General features: G+C 43.7%; 1 protein-coding gene across 2 annotated transcripts in view; it reads right to left on the minus strand.

The window, feature by feature from the left end:
• LOC106598122 (LARGE xylosyl- and glucuronyltransferase 1) overlaps positions 1-16,379 on the minus strand; it is a 199,091-nt gene extending 182,712 nt beyond the window's left edge. For both annotated transcript variants that reach the window (XM_045722497.1, XM_045722496.1), the window contains exon 1: positions 15,544-16,379. The gene's annotated coding sequence lies outside the window, so the exon portion shown is untranslated. The remainder of the gene's footprint in view (positions 1-15,543) is intronic.
• Between the last annotated feature and the right edge of the window lie 1,551 nt (positions 16,380-17,930).

The following is a 17,930-nucleotide window of genomic DNA, read 5'->3' on the forward strand; positions in this document are numbered from 1 at the left end:
GCAACACTCCAACACTCAGACATCATTTACAGATATCTCATCTCTACGTCCTCTCTGTGAGTCAGAGTAACACTAAACATATATCTCATCTCTGTGAGTCAGAGTAACACTAAACATATATCTCATCTCTACGTCCTCTCTGTGAGTCAGAGTAACACTAAACATATATCTCATCTCTGTGAGTCAGAGTAACACTAAACATATCTCATTGTTAACACCTAATGTATGCTTGGTTAACCCTCTAACCCAGGCCTGTGCAACTCCAGTCCACATGGAGATCTCTGTTGTTTTCTATATGAGAAAGGTCCATTCATGGAGATCTCTGTTGTTTTCTATATGAGAAAGGTCCAGTCATGGAGATCTCTGTTGTTTTCTATATGAGAAAGGTCCAGTCATGGAGATCTCTGTTGTTTTCTATATGAGAAAGGTCCAGTCATGGAGATCTCTGTTGTTTTCTATATGAGAAAGGTCCAGTCATGGAGATCTCTGTTGTTTTCTATATGAGAAAGGTCCAGTCATGGAGATCTCTGTTGTTTTCAAGATACCTTTAATAGAAAATGTCTCTAGTAAAAGTAAAGATACCTTTAATAGAAAATGTCAAGTGAAAGTCACCCAGTAAAACACTACTTGAATAAAAGTCTAAAAGCATTTGGTTTTAAATCCACTTAAGTATCAAAAGTAAAAAGTATAAACCATTTCAAATTCCTTATATGAAGTAAACCAGACAGGACAGTTATTTTTTGTTGACAGATATCCAGGGGCAACACTCCAACACTCAGACATCATTTACAGATATCTCATCTCTACGTCCTCTCTGTGAGTCAGAGTAACACTAAACATATATCTCATCTCTGTGAGTCAGAGTAATACTAAACATATCTCATTGTTAACACCTAATGTATGCTTGGTTAACCCTCTAACCCAGGCCTGTGCAACTCCAGTCCACAGGGGCCTGATTGGTGTCACACTTTTACCCCGGTCCCCAGCTAACACACCTGCCTCCAATCAGGCCCTAGGGATGGGGGGAAAGTGTTAAACCAATCAGGCCCTAGGGATGGGGGGAAAGTGTGACTCCAATCAGGCCCTAGGGATGGGGGGAAAGTGTGACTCAATCAGGCCCTAGGGATGGGGGGGAAAGTGTGACTCCAATCAGGCCCTAGGGATGGGGGGAAAGTGTGACTCCAATCAGGCCCTAGGGATGGGGGGGAAAGTGTGACTCAATCAGGCCCTAGGGATGGGGGAAAGTGTGACTCCAATCAGGCCCTAGAGATGGGGGGGGAAAGTGTGACTCCAATCAGGCCCTAGGGATGGGGGGGGAAAGTGTGACTCCAATCAGGCCCTAGGGATGGGGGGGAAAGTGTGACTCCAATCAGGCCCTAGAGATGGGGGGGGGAAAGTGTGACTCCAATCAGGCCCTAGGGATGGGGGGGAAAGTGTGACTCCAATCAGGCCCTAGGGATGGGGGGGAAAGTGTGACTCCAATCAGGCCCTAGGGATGGGGGGAAAGTGTGACTCCAATCAGGCCCTAGGGATGGGGGGAAAGTGTGACTCCAATCAGGCCCTAGGGATGGGGGGGAAAGTGTGACTCCAATCAGGCCCTAGGGATGGGGGAAAGTGTGACTCCAATCAGGCCCTAGGGATGGGGGGGAAAGTGTGACTCCAATCAGGCCCTAGGGATGGGGGGAAAGTGTGACTCCAATCAGGCCCTAGAGATGGGGGGGAAAGTGTGACTCCAATCAGGCCCTAGGGATGGGGGGAAAGTGTTAAACCAATCAGGCCCTAGGGATGGGGGGAAAGTGTTAAACCAATCAGGCCCTAGGGATGGGGGGAAAAGTGTGACTCCAATCAGGCCCTAGAGATGGGGGAAAGTGTGACTCCAATCAGGCCCTAGGGATGGGGGGAAAGTGTTAAACCAATCAGGCCCTAGGGATGGGGGGAAAGTGTTAAACCAATCAGGCCCTAGGGATGGGGGAAAAGTGTGACTCCAATCAGGCCCCAGGGATGGGGGGGAAAGTGTTAAACCAATCAGGCCCCAGGGATGGGGGAGAAAGTGTTAAACCGATCAGGCCCTAGGGATGGGGGGAAAAGTGTTAAACCAATCAGGCCCCAGGGATGGGGGGAAAAGTGTTAAACCAATCAGGCCCCAGGGATGGGGGGAAAGTGTTAAACCAATCAGGCCCCAGGGATGGGGGGGAAAGTGTTAAACCAATCAGGCCCCAGGGATGGGGGGAAAGTGTTAAACCAATCAGGCCCCAGGGATGGGGGGAAAGTGTTAAACCAATCAGGCCCCAGGGATGGGGGGGAAAGTGTTAAACCAATCAGGCCCCAGGGATGGGGGGAAAGTGTTAAACCAATCAGGCCCCAGGGATGGGGGGGAAAGTGTTAAACCAATCAGGCCCCAGGGATGGGGGGAAAGTGTTAAACCAATCAGGCCCCAGGGATGGGGGGAAAGTGTTAAACCAATCAGGCCCCAGGGATGGGGGGAAAGTGTTAAACCAATCAGGCCCCAGGGATGGGGGGAAAGTGTTAAACCAATCAGGCCCCAGGGATGGGGGGAAAGTGTTAAACCAATCAGGCCCCAGGGATGGGGGGAAAGTGTTAAACCAATCAGGCCCCAGGGATGGGGGGAAAAAGTGTGACATCAATCAGGCCCCCGAGGACTCGAGTTGCCCAGTCCTGATCTAACCTGAATCAAGGATGTAATGAATGAATAAATGACAGAAATACCTTCAGAATAAAACAAGAGCATGATGACATGGTTACCACAACACTGAGAGGGTCGTCATGGAGATCTCTGTTGTTTTCTATATGAGAAAGGTCCAGTCATGGTTACCACAACACTGAGAGGGTCGTCATGGAGATCTCTGTTGTTTTCAAGATACCTTTAATAGAAAATGTCAAGTGAAAGTCACCCAGTAAAACACTACTTGAATAAAAGTCTAAAAGCATTTGGTTTTAAATCCACTTAAGTATCAAAAGTAAAAAGTATAAACCATTTCAAATTCCTTATATGAAGTAAACCAGACAGGACAGTTATTTTTTGTTGACAGATATCCAGGGGCAACACTCCAACACTCAGACATCATTTACAGACTAAGCATTTGTGTTTAAGTGAGTCCGCCAGATCAAAAGGCAGTAGGGATGACCAGGGATGTTCTCTGTTTAGTGAGTCCTCCAGATCAGAGGCAGTAGGGATGACCAGGGATGTTCTCTGTTTAGTGAGTCCTCCAGATCAGAGGCAGTAGGGATGACCAGGGATGTTCTCTGTTTAGTGAGTCCTCCAGATCAAAAGGCAGTAGGGATGACCAGGGATGTTCTCTGTTTAGTGAGTCCTCCAGATCAGAGGCAGTAGGGATGACCAGGGATGTTCTCTGTTTAGTGAGTCCTCCAGATCAGAGGCAGTAGGGATGACCAGGGATGTTCTCTGTTTAGTGAGTCCTCCAGATCAGAGGCAGTAGGGATGACCAGGGATGTTCTCTGTTTAGTGAGTCCTCCAGATCAGAGGCAGTAGGGATGACCAGGGATGTTCTCTGTTTAGTGAGTCCTCCAGATCAAAAGGCAGTAGGGATGACCAGGGATGTTCTCTGTTTAGTGAGTCCTCCAGATCAGAGGCAGTAGGGATGACCAGGGATGTTCTCTGTTTAGTGAGTCCTCCAGATCAGAGGCAGTAGGGATGACCAGGGATGTTCTCTGTTTAGTGAGTCCTCCAGATCAGAGGCAGTAGGGATGACCAGGGATGTTCTCTGTTTAGTGAGTCCTCCAGATCAGAGGCAGTAGGGATGACCAGGGATGTTCTCTGTTTAGTGAGTCCTCCAGATCAGAGGCAGTAGGGATGACCAGGGATGTTCTCTGTTTAGTGAGTCCTCCAGATCAGAGGCAGTAGGGATGACCAGGGATGTTCTCTGTTTAGTGAGTCCGCCAGATCAGAGGCAGTAGGGATGACCAGGGATGTTCTCTGTTTAGTGAGTCCGCCAGATCAGAGGCAGTAGGGATGACCAGGGATGTTCTCTGTTTAGTGAGTCCGCCAGATCAAAAGGCAGTAGGGATGACCAGGGATGTTCTCTGTTTAGTGAGTCCCCCAGATAAGAGGCAGTAGGGATGACCAGGGATGTTCTCTGTTTAGTGAGTCCTCCAGATCAGAGGCAGTAGGGATGACCAGGGATGTTCTCTGTTTAGTGAGTCCTCCAGATCAGAGGCAGTAGGGATGACCAGGGATGTTCTCTGTTTAGTGAGTCCTCCAGATCAGAGGCAGTAGGGATGACCAGGGATGTTCTCTTGATAAGTATGTGAATTCGATCATTTTCCTATCCAAAAAAATGTATGTCAGGGAAAATGTACGGAGTAAAAAAATACAGTATTTTCTTTAGGAATGTAGTGAAGTATTAGTAAAAGTAGTTAAAAATATAAATAGTAAAGTGAAGTACAGATACCCCCAAAAAACGACTTAAGTAGTATCACTCCAGTACAGTGGTGATTTCAGCATGTACATCTTAGTGGGGCAAACTCAACCTAAATTTTGAGATACAAGCCAGCAAAGCCACAAAACACTAAACAATACATTAACTACACTATAACGGTGACAAACGGTGCCCACAAACTGTTAGGGCCTCTACATAAAGCTGTCCCTACAGCAGAGCTTTCATTTTCAGCACCATGTAGTTAATCCTTACCACCGCTACACCTGGTTCTCAGCGGAGCCTTGTCTGGCAGCCAAACAGCTCCTTCTGCCTCATTTACTGACTTAAAAAAAAAAAAAACATAGCTGATATGGCTGACTCGGTCAAACAAAATGTGGTTTCTACTGACAATTGAGATGTGCAAACTATGGCATAAAGGGGACGATGAGTGGATAAGTGGCAATCCGTAATTTTAAGACATTAAGACATTAATAAGCGAGCTAAAATGGACGTAGTAAATGTAAGTATTTGTTCTGCACTTTAGAAATTTACAGCGACAGAATTCAAAACATGGGGCCGTTCTTACAGCGTTCACCCTGTACACCAAGTCAGAACCGTAGGATAAATAAAAGGGGGCATATAAGCAGACAATGAAAGCTTTTACATTTATTTAATGATGACATTTCTCTAAAACAGGCTATAGGCTATATGTGCACCACCAAGTCAGAACAGTAGGCTAAGTTATGAGGGGGAAAGGGACCAAATTATTAGGGTGAGGCTACTAACAGCTTACCACACAACATACCCATAGTGTTACTTTCTTAGCTACAGTGGGAAAATACAAGGTCGAATCATGACGTCAGTGATCTTCAGGTCGGAGCTCTAGAAAGAAGCCAGAGTTCCCGACTTGAAAATTCCCAGTTCGATGAAAGTTCAAAACGTATTTTCCCCAGGCGGAGCTTGTCCCCCCCCACCAACGTATTTTCCCCAGGCGGAGCTTGTTCCCCCCCCCAGAGTTCCCAGTTGTCTTGAACTCACTGAAGTCAGATTTCCCATTTCCACATTTCCAGTTGTTTTGAACACGGCAGAAGTCATGCTGGATTGACAGCATTGCCAATGTATTCAACCTTTTCTGGCCCATGGTTTTGCATATGAATGTTTATCATTTTAAGCATGGGGAAAAGAGACCCTTAATTAAACCCAAACTTGGACCACACACCCTTTCCACCGAATATTAGACAGGGGAAGCAAAATAGTGATTGCTTTGCAACGCTTGCAGTTAGCCACGGATTCCTTCCAAACCACTCCTTGTTGAATTTGCGAATTACGCCTTGTTGTGTAATGTTTACGCCCAATGGCCGATGAGCAGCGATACATTATATCTATAATTGAAAAGGATTTGCCAGTAGATTGTCGACGTGATTCATGATGATGACTGCTAGCTAAGATTTTGAAAGTATGATGTTGACATGATCAGTCCAATCATAGTTGGGGGTAGATATAACGTGATTTGACATCATTTTATCGGTGGCCAATGACCTTGAGCCGTCTTGGACGGGCACTTCTAATGTAAATCTCTGGCAGCACCCAATGGGGCTTGAACTGCCTAGCTCTCCCTATAGATTCTACAGTGATGTAGTGTCCCCATGAGTGACAGAACACTGAGCCAATCACGGCGTCACTAGAGAACATTACCAACGCCTACGCTCTGCATTTCCCGCTGGCTGCCCCACCACCACAGAAAGCACTGATCTAGGTTGAAACACCTGCATTTTGGAGCTGCCTTAAATCAAGAAAGCAAAAAAAAAAAAAATGAGAATGTTTATATGCGGATTTATTAACTTTTTACATTGTTTGCAAACTCATATATGATACTCATTAATGTCAATATAACATGTAAACCAGGCTCTGCCCCACCTGCCCTGAATGACGGGGCCCCCATTGCTCCAGCAGTAAGTACAGCCATGTTATAGGGACGACTAGAAGGAGAAAGATTCATTTTCACAGCTACAGTTAATGTCTTGTAGAAGTGTGATTTATAATGCTGCTTTATCAGGGCGAAACACACCTCATCATAAAAAAGATATCACTACGCAGCCGTAGGGAACATATCCCATTCCCTGTCTGCAACATTCATTAACCCAGATATCTCCATATATTATTCTGTGAAAGTGTCAGAATTTAGAAATAGAAATGATAATGAACTAGGCTGAAATATGTGGCAGATGTCCTGGTGAGGGACAGAGCTCTCCACTGGGGTAAATGAGGACGATGTCCTGGTGAGGGACAGAGCTCTCCACTGGGGAAAATGAGGACGATGTCCTGGTCAGGGACAGAGCTCTCCACTGGGGAAAATGAGGACGATGTCCTGGTCAGGGACAGAGCTCTCCACTGGGGAAAATGAGGACGATGTCCTGGTGAGGGACAGAGCTCTCCACTGGGGAAAATGAGGACGATGTCCTGGTCAGGGACAGAGCTCTCCACTGGGGAAAATGAGGACGATGTCCTGGTGAGGGTCAGAGCTCTCCACTGGGGAAAATGAGGACATGGATCCCCCAGAGGAACAGAGGAGAGACAGGCCTCTGACCACTGTACTGTAACTTCTCCCCCCTGGTCACATCAGTGGCTGACTGACTGACTGACTGGCTGACTGACTGGCTGGCTGACTGACTGGCAGACTGGCTGGCAGACTGGCTGGCTGACTGGCTGGCTGGCTGACTGGCTGACTGGCTGACTGGCTGGCTGACTGACTGGCTGGCTGGCTGGCTGGCTGGCTGGCTGACTGGCTGACTGGCTGTCTGGCTGGCTGACTGGCTGGCTGACTGGCTGACTGGCTGACTGGCTGGCTGGCTGACTGACTGACCGACCACCAGTAAAGACACAAGCATCCAACAGAACCAAAACTTTGAAATAGTAAATATTGAAGAAAAAAAAAAAGATAGATGGGAGATGTAGCATTTCTGATTTGTAATCACAAGGAAACAAATAGTTTCCATTAGCAATGAGCATCTGGGCTCAATCAGAGTAGATCAGTGAGGACGACTGAATAAGAGATTATACTTTAAACCAGTTAGATAACAACCGAAATATTTATTAGTTCCTTGTTTACGTTAGAAGTTTGAAGCGTGATGAAGAGGCAGGAAGCAGATACACAAGGGTTATTAGCTATTATACTGGATGCTAATTGGACATTAGTTATTATACTGGATGCTAATTGGACATTAGTTATTATACTGGATGCTAATTGGTGTATCAAGCTGACTTGATCCAACCCCAGAAAAAGAAAAACATCTATAAATGAGACCTAAGATAAATATTGTCCGTAAACAAATAAAAGCGACTCCAGCCTCGACCTGGAAAAGCCTGAAACTAACAGTATTTATGCCCAAACGGATCGATTATCTCAGCCAATCACGGCTCTCGGCAAGGTTCCCATCTTTTTCTGTGGCTAAACCAACTGGGCTGGTAATTTAACAGTTGTATTCGTATTTACAGGTGACATACACGTTTGTTATTAAGGCATATGAAAGTTCACATGTTCCAGAAGGCAAAGCTGCTTAAAAAAAAAGAAAAGATTTTCATGCTTTTTTTTAACGTTCAAATGGCTCTCCTTCCTGTGAGGTAGTGACGCGCCAAATACACCTAGTTTCCTGAAATGAGTCACAATTTGGCTTCCAAAAGCATCGGTTCAAATGACCAGAAGAGATGGAAAAACAATGTCTCTGAATCCACCAGGACTATAACACAAGTCAAGGTGAAAGTGTAGCCTTGGTGTCATTCCAGGTGATCTGATCCCAGACCAGTGTTCAGGTATGGTCAGAGATGTTTAATACAGCTACTCCCTGTCTAATTAACATTCCAGGTGATCTGATCCCAGACCAGTGTTCAGGTAGGGTCAGAGATGTTTAATACAGCTACTCGCTGTCTAATTAACATTCCAGGTGATCTGATCCCAGACCAGTGTTCAGGTAGGGTCAGAGATGTTTAATACAGCTACTCCCTGTCTAATTAACATTCCAGGTGATCTGATCCCAGACCAGTGTTCAGGTAGGGTCAGAGATGTTTAATACAGCTACTCTCTGTCTAATTAACATTCCAGGTGATCTGATCCCAGACCAGTGTTCAGGTAGGGTCAGAGATGTTTAATACAGCTACTCTCTGTCTAATTAACATTCCAGGTGATCTGATCCCAGACCAGTGTTCAGGTAGGGTCAGAGATGTTTAATACAGCTACTCCCTGTCTAATTAACATTCCAGGTGATCTGATCCCAGACCAGTTTTCAGGTAGGGTCAGAGATGTTTAATACAGCTACTCTCTGTCTAATTAACATTCCAGGTGATCTGATCCCAGACCAGTGTTCAGGTAGGGTCAGAGATGTTTAATACAGCTACTCTCTGTCTAATTAACTGATCTAGGGCTGCAGCTTCAACTGACCGCAATGCAGATCTCTTCTCCTCTCTCTTCTGTCCTGCGTCCCAAATTCAGAAATGAGCACATTTTGTTTACTCTACATTTGGCTTGCTAATTCAACCCGTCCGAGAGGAGGAGGAGGAGGAGGAGAGATGCAGAGCAGAGAGGTGGCTTTTCTATGCCTCACAGGCCGTGTGTGTGTGTGTGTGTGTGTGTGTGTGTGTGTGTGTGTGTGTGTGTGTGTGTGTGTGTGTGTGTGTGTGTGTGTGTGGTTTCTATGCCTCACAGGTCCTTTTTCCTCCTTCCTGGCTCACCACTCGTCATTAGCATTCTAAATACATACAAGGCTTTGTCATCACATTCCCCTCACAACTCATTTCAACTAAAATTATGCATTTTATAATTATGTGTTATACAGTGTCTCCTTGTTTAACTACTACATTACCTCCTGTCTAACAGTGTCTCCTTGTTTAACTACTACATTACCTCCTGTCTAACAGTGTCTCCTTTTTTAACTACTACATTACTTCCTGTCTAACAGTGTCTCCTTGTTTAACTACTACATTACCTCCTGTCTAACAGTGTCTCCTTGTTTAACTACTACATTACCTCCTGTCTAACAGTGGCTCCTTTAACTACTACATTACCTCCTGTCTAACTACTACATTACCTCCTGTCTAACTACTACATTACCTCCTGTCTAACAGTGTCTCCTTGTTTAACTACTACATTACCTCCTGTCTAACAGTATCTCCTTGTTTAACTACTACATTACCTCCTGTCTAACAGTGTCTCCTTGTTTAACTACTACATTACTTCCTGTCTAACAGTGTCTCCTTGTTTAACTACTACATTACCTCCTGTCTAACAGTGTCTCCTTGTTTAACTACTACATTACCTCCTGTCTAACAGTGTCTCCTTGTTTAACTACTACATTACTTCCTGTCTAACAGTGTCTCCTTGTTTAACTACTACATTACCTCCTGTCTAACAGTGTCTCCTTGTTTAACTACTACATTACTTCCTGTCTAACAGTGTCTCCTTGTTTAACTACTACATTACCTCCTGTCTAACAGTGTCTCCTTGTTTAACTACTACATTACCTCCTGTCTAACAGTGGCTCCTTTAACTACTACATTACCTCCTGTCTAACAGTGTCTCCTTGTTTAACTACTACATTACTTCCTGTCTAACAGTGTCTCCTTGTTTAACTACTACATTACCTCCTGTCTAACAGTGGCTCCTTGTTTAACTACTACATTACCTCCTGTCTAACAGTGGCTCCTTTAACTACTACATTACCTCCTGTCTAACAGTGTCTCCTTGTTTAACTACTACATTACCTCCTGTCTAACAGTGTCTCCTTGTTTAACTAATACATTACCTCCTGTCTAACAGTGTCTCCTTTAACTACTACATTACCTCCTGTCTAACAGTGTCTCCTTGTTTAACTACTACATTACCTCCTGTCTAACAGTGTCTCCTTGTTTAACTACTACATTACCTCCTGTCTAACAGTGTCTCCTTGTTTAACTACTACATTACCTCCTGTCTAACAGTGTCTCCTTGTTTAACTACTACATTAAAACAGGATAAAACTACATAGACAGGTAATTCAGCCAGGATAGAACTACATAGACAGGTAGTTCAGCCAGGATAGAACTACATAGACAGGTAGTTCAGCCAGGAATCAGGATAGAACTACATAGACAGGTAATTCAGCCAGGATAGAACTACATAGACAGGTAGTTCAGCCAGGAATCAGGATAGAACTACATAGACAGGTAGTTAAGCCAGGATAGAACTACATAGACAGGTAGTTCAGCCAGGACAGAACTACATAGACAGGTAGTTCAGCCAGGAATCAGGATAGAACTACATAGACAGGTAGTTCAGCCAGGAAACAGGATAGAACTACATAGACAGGTAGTTCAGCCAGTAATCAGGATAGAACTACATAGACAGGTAGTTCAGCCAGGAAACAGGACAGAACTACATAGACAGGTAGTTCAGCCAGGAAACAGGATAGAACTACATAGACAGGAAGTTCAGCCAGGAATCAGGACAGAACTACATAGACAGGTAGTTCAGCCAAGAATCAGGATAGAACTACATAGACAGGAAGTTCAGGCAGGAATCAGGACAGAACTACATAGACAGGAAGTTCAGCCAAGATAGAACTACATAGACAGGTAGTTCAGCCAGGAATCAGGATATAACTACATAGACAGGTAGTTCAGCCAGGAATCAAGATAGAACTACATAGACAGGTAGTTCAGCCAGGATAGAACTACATAGACAGGTAGTTCAGACAGGAAACAGGATAGAACTACATAGACAGGTAGTTCAGCCAGGATAGAACTACATAGACAGGTAGTTCAGCCAGGAAACAGGATAGAACTACATAGACAGGTAGATCAGCCAGGAAACAGGATAGAACTACATAGACAGGAAGTTCAGCCAGGAAACAGGATAGAACTACATAGACAGGAAGTTCAGCCAGGAATCAGGATAGAACTACATAGAAAGGAAGTTCAGCCAGGAATCAGGACAGAACTACATAGACAGGTGGAGGATGTGTATATGTGTGTGTTGAAGCAGCCGATGTTAAACCCACTGTGGACACAGTGAAAACAGAGTAATAGACCAAACATCTTTATATTCTTCACCTCTAGTCTCTCCAGGTTGTTGTGTTACAGATGACTTTCATTCACCCCAGAGCCCAGGGTATACTGGGCTATATATATAGTAGTTAACCTAGGGTATACTGGGCTATATATATAGTAGTTAACCTAGGGTATACTGGGCTATATATTGTAGTTAACCTAGGGTATATAGGGCTATATATATTGTAGTTAACCTAGGGTATATAGGGCTATATATTGTAGTTAACCTAGGGTATATTGGGCTATATATTGTAGTTAACATAGCATATATTGGGCTATATATTGTAGTTAACCTAGGGTATATTGGGCTATATATTGTAGTTAACCTAGGGTATATTGGGTTATATATTGTAGTTAACATAGCATATATTGGGCTATATATTGTAGTTAACCTAGGGTATATTGGGCTATATATTGTAGTTAACCTAGGGTATATCGGGCTATATATATACTGTAGTTAACCTAGGGTATATTGGGCTATATATTGTAGTTAACCTAGGGTATATAGGGCTATATACTGTAGTTAACCTAGGGTATATTGGGCTACATATTGTAGTTAACCTAGGGTATATTGGGCTATATATTGTAGTTAACCTAGGGTATATTGGGCTATATATTGTAGTTAACCTAGGGTATATTGGGTTATATATTGTAGTTAACCTAGGGTATATAGGGCTATATATTATATAATATATATATATATATATATATATATATATATATATATATATATATATATATATATATATATATATATATATATATATATATATATATATATATATATATATATATATATATATATATATATATATATATATGTATGTTGTAGTTAACCTAGGGTTTACTGGGCTATATATATAGTAGTTAACCTAGGGTATACTGGGCTATATATTGTAGTTAACCTAGGGTATATAGGGCTATATATATACTGTAGTTAACCGAGGGTATATAGGGCTATATATATTGTAGTTAACCTAGGGTATATAGGGCTATATATTGTAGTTACCTGGGTCTGCGATCGGATTTCTTAAAGCCCCTTGAATGCTGATGTCTCAACAACTGCATTGTGAAACATTAAAACACCAGATAATACAAATGCAATTTATGTGATAGGTCTATAGATAATTTGAATTATATGATTGGCCTATAGCCTGTCTCCGTTGGCCTATAGCCTGTCTCCGTTGGCCTATAGCCTGTCTCCGTTGGCCTATAGCCTGTCTCCGTTGGCCTATAGCCTGTCTCCGTTGGCCTATCGCCTGTCTCCGTTGGCCTATCGCCTGTCTCCGTTGGCCTATAGCCTGTCTCCGTTGGCCTATAGCCTGTCTCCGTTGGCCTATAGCCCGTCTCCGTTGGCCTATAGCCTGTCTCCGTTGGCCTATAGCCTGTCTCCGTTGCTGGCCAACTACAGATGCCACCAGATTCATATCAGGAAATGTAGGTCATTTCACTTAAAAACAGCAGAGGTCATCAGGAAACACTGACGAAACACTCACACAGAATGGTCGTTGCGTCGCGATAACACAGATATTTAATGAAGCTAATACTGCCTCTGGTTTAGTCCTCTATATTTCACAGTCCTCTCTGGCTAGCCAAGTCACAGCCACAGCCAGAATCATGCTAGCTTTCATCAGTTGTCCTGTTGTGTTACAGATTACAACCTACTGCTCTGTGTGGATGTACATGGACAAACACCGGGTGAGTGTGTGTAAGACTTTTATATCACTAATGAGAAAAGAAACATTCAAGAGAATTTGTTCCAAGCAGGTTGAAAGCAGAGCAACTTACTCAAGTAGGCTGCAGAACCATGGACAGCTACTGACCCTAAACACGATCTAATCAGTACACCGGGCCAACTTCTGCGATGACTCACTAGTGGCAATGATAAGGGACATAAAGGTTTAGACATACATTGCATTCGGAAAGTATTCAGACCCCTAGACTCCTTGCTAAAGCCAGTGTCTCCCAGTCTCCCCACTAAAGCCAGTGTCTCCCAGTCTCCCCACTAAAGCCAGTGTCTCCCAGTCTCCCCACTAAAGCCAGTGTCTCCCAGTCTCCCCACTAAAGCCAGTGTCCCAGTCTCCCCACTAAAGCCAGTGTCTCCCAGTCTCCCCACTAAAGCCAGTGTCTCCCAGTCTCCCCACTAAAGCCAGTGTCTCCCAGTCTCCCCACTAAAGCCAGTGTCTCCCAGTCTCCCCACTAAAGCCAGTGTCTCCCAGTCTCCCCACTAAAGCCAGTGTCTCCCAGTCTCCCCACTAAAGCCAGTGTCTCCCAGTCTCCCCACTAAAGCCAGTGTCCCAGTCTCCCCACTAAAGCCAGTGTCTCCCAGTCTCCCCACTAAAGCCAGTGTCTCCCAGTCTCCCCACTAAAGCCAGTGTCTCCCAGTCTCCCCACTAAAGCCAGTGTCTCCCAGTCTCCCCACTAAAGCCAGTGTCTCCCAGTCTCCCCACTAAAGCCAGTGTCTCCCAGTCTCCCCACTAAAGCCAGTGTCTCCCAGTCTCCCCACTAAAGCCAGTGTCTCCCAGTCTCCCCACTAAAGCCAGTGTCTCCCAGTCTCCCCACTAAAGCCAGTGTCTCCCAGTCTCCCCACTAAAGCCAGTGTCTCCCAGTCTCCCCACTAAAGCCAGTGTCTCCCAGTCTCCCCACTAAAGCCAGTGTCTCCCAGTCTCCCCACTAAAGCCAGTGTCTCCCAGTCTCCCCACTAAAGCCAGTGTCTCCCAGTCTCCCCACTAAAGCCAGTGTCTCCCAGTCTCCCCACTAAAGCCAGTGTCTCCCAGTCTCCCCACTAAAGCCAGTGTCTGGTGTAGGACCTGACTCCTTTCCCAGTCAGAGGTCAAATCACCCTTTAACGTCACCATTCTCCGTTCTGTGGCGGAGACGCTGAAGCCCCTTGTGGTTTTACTACGGTCAAGTCCCATCGTGATCTGATAGGCCGTCCCACTCCAATCCACATCGATAGTGATTGGTCGATGTTTCACGGAGAGCAGCTTTAAAAAACACAGAAATAAATGGAGCAGGAAGCAGATCTACTGTTTATGTTGTGCCAACACTCAGCAGTCCCTACTGTGAGTACAGAGCAGCACGCCATCACTGACAGCATCTAGCAACTTTGCTCAGCCGGATGAAGCTGCATTTCATACCGACCACGTTCCAGGAATGATCACCTGATGAGTGACCGCATGAAATCACTCCTTTTATCTCTTTGCAACAAACAAAAAAATCAGAATATGGGTTTGTGTGTCTATGCTGATAAATAGGAACACTAGACTATCAGTAGCAAGATCAGTCGGCTTCCCAAATCATCCAGTCAAACGTTGATGCTCTGGTTGGAGCGCATTGTAACAGTCTTTATAATAGACACTAGTCATCTCAGACTGGCGAAGTCTACAGCGTGGATTCCAACCCTCTTTCACTAGGAAGGTGAAGTGGACTCTATTTTCAAGTGTTCCTGTAAATAAATAGTGTCGGACGTCAGGACCCAAGAAGGTGAACAGTTCCCAAATCGCCGAGGAAACACAGACCAGCACACAGACAGACCGCTAATGAAAACACAACATGTACCGTTATTTGAATCTTCTATTCAATGCATCAGGTTGATCCGATATATTGAGTTATGTTGCCATTTGGAACAACGGTGGAGAAATGACAAAGTAACTTCCTAAATGTTGTCTAGTCTAGCACGTCAATATTTGACATTGGTTAAAATAATGTAGAGTGGGGGGGGGGGGGGATTAAGGGGCCATTTTCAGACCTTAATTTCAACACGCTTGAGAAGAGTTGAGTGAGTGAGCGAACTATGCAGAAAACTACAAATCGCGTTTATTTCCACTCATTCTACAAATGTTGGATCCAAAAGAAACATAGGCTACACTCAACCAGGACTTCATTGGCTTATGAAAGTAAACCACATAATAGTTCAACCTTACTAAAGTCTTATATATATAAAAAATAAAAATAAATGAAATATGTGCTCATCTTTCACTATTCAGTCACCCAAAGTGGTCATAATAAGTGTGTAACTAAGATGCGCGATTTTGTGAATGAAACGGATCCATCTAATTTAACTCACCGGGTGCAGATGAAGCTCCAAGCGTTGGTCTTCTTACCCTGAGACAGCAGTAGTCCAAAACCTTCTTACCCTGAGACAGCAGTAGTCCAAAACCAAATAACCAGACTTGATTCAACTAATACGGTGGTCCTCCTTTTAATCCACTCCTAAATTTAAGGCTATTTAGTAGAAGAACCAAAAAATGGCACCACAACATGATACCTTCTCTCTTGCGTAAAAAGGGGAGGTGATTTTCCCAAAAAAGGCTACTTGTTTGATTCAGTTTGTGATTTCTGTATCTCAAGGTAATTTCCAGTGTTAGTGATGAATCCACTTCACAGAGGCAGCTTTGATTCCGTTAGCAAGCACACGCTAACGGTAAGTAGCACCGGTGTCATCCCGTAGACGAACGGGCCCTGCTTTTCAAACAGCCGATAATGTATTTTATCTTATTATAAAAAAAAGAGTCCAACCCGTTCCCGCTGCGATCAACAAATTCCTTCCATTGGGAGTCTTTCGGATCGCAGCAGACACACACACACACACACACACACATCTTTCAATAGCAGCAGTGTGTGTTTTGTATTACTGTGAGGAGCAGCTGCCAGCGACAGACCAAAGCAACAAGAAATGCGGCATCCGAGACAGCAGGGTAAAAAATCGTCCCCCCTTTCTCCAACTCAGAGATCAATGTCCACATACATTATATCCCGGTAAGCGTATATCCTCAGTAAACGACTGATATATGACCCGCCAGGACGGTCATTCCAGCGGCAGTGATTGTGTTCACACTTTCCAGAGACGGCCTCGATACACAACACTCCTTTTCTTCCCAGCCTCCTCCGGTTGTGACAAGCATGTCGCGGCCAATCCACGAGCGCGCATCCGGGACCCCCCTCCTTCGTCTGACCGGAGCGCTCCCGGTAAAACATGGAGCGGAACGTACTCACTGGATTGGAGTCAGTAAAGTACGGCATTGCTACTGTGTGGACCGTGCAGCTAATAAAACCACAGAGACAGTTGATAGGCTACTATTACGGGCCAGATGATGTGTATATATATATATACACTATTACGGGCCAGATGATGTGTATATATATATATATATATATACACTATTAGGGGCCAGATGATGAGTATATATATACACAGTTGATAGGCTACTATTACAGTTGATAGGCTACTATTACAGTTGATAGGCTACTATTACGGGCCAGATGATGTGTATATATATATATACACTATTAGGGGCCAGATGATGAGTATATATATACACAGTTGATAGGCTACTATTACAGTTGATAGGCTACTATTACGGGCCAGATGATGTATATTTATATATATATATACACTATTAGGGGCCAGATGATGAGTATATATATACACAGTTGATAGGCTACTATTACAGTTGATAGGCTACTATTACAGTTGATAGGCTACTATTACGGGCCAGATGATGTGTATATATATATATATATATACACTATTAGGGGCCAGATGATGAGTATATATATACACAGTTGATAGGCTACTATTACAGTTGATAGGCTACTATTACAGTTGATAGGCTACTATTACGAGCCAGATGATGTGTATATATATATATATATATATATATATATATATATATATATACACTATTAAGGGCCAGATGATGAGTATATATATACACAGTTGATAGGCTACTATTACAGTTGATAGGCTACTATTACAGTTGATAGGCTACTATTATATATATATATACACTATTAGGGCCAGATGTATCAACTGTGTGTATATATATATACACAGTTGATAGGCTACTATTACAGTTGATAGGCTACTATTACAGTTGATAGGCTACTATTACGGGCCAGATGATGTGTATATATATATATACACTATTAGGGGCCAGATGATGAGTATATATATACACAGTTGATAGGCTACTATTACAGTTGATAGGCTACTATTACAGTTGATAGGCTACTATTACGGGCCAGATGATGTGTATATATATATATATATACACTATTAGGGGCCAGATGATGAGTATATATATACACAGTTGATAGGCTACTATTACAGTTGATAGGCTACTATTACAGTTGATAGGCTACTATTACAGTTGATAGGCTACTATTACGGGCCAGATGATGTGTGTATATATATATATATATATATATACACTATTAGGGGCCAGATGATGAGTATATATATACACAGTTGATAGGCTACTATTACAGTTGATAGGCTACTATTACGGGCCAGATGATGTGTATATATATTAGGTTACTATTATAAGACAATAGTAATAAAACCATTTGATTGGGCGGCAGGGTAGCCTTGTGGTTAAAGTGTTGGTTTATTAACTGAAAGGTTGCAGGTTCGAATCCCCGAGCTGACAAGGTACAAATCTGTTGTTTTGT

This window comes from Salmo salar, chromosome ssa07, assembly GCF_905237065.1.
Source record: "Salmo salar chromosome ssa07, Ssal_v3.1, whole genome shotgun sequence".
NCBI classification, from domain to species: domain Eukaryota; kingdom Metazoa; phylum Chordata; class Actinopteri; order Salmoniformes; family Salmonidae; genus Salmo; species Salmo salar.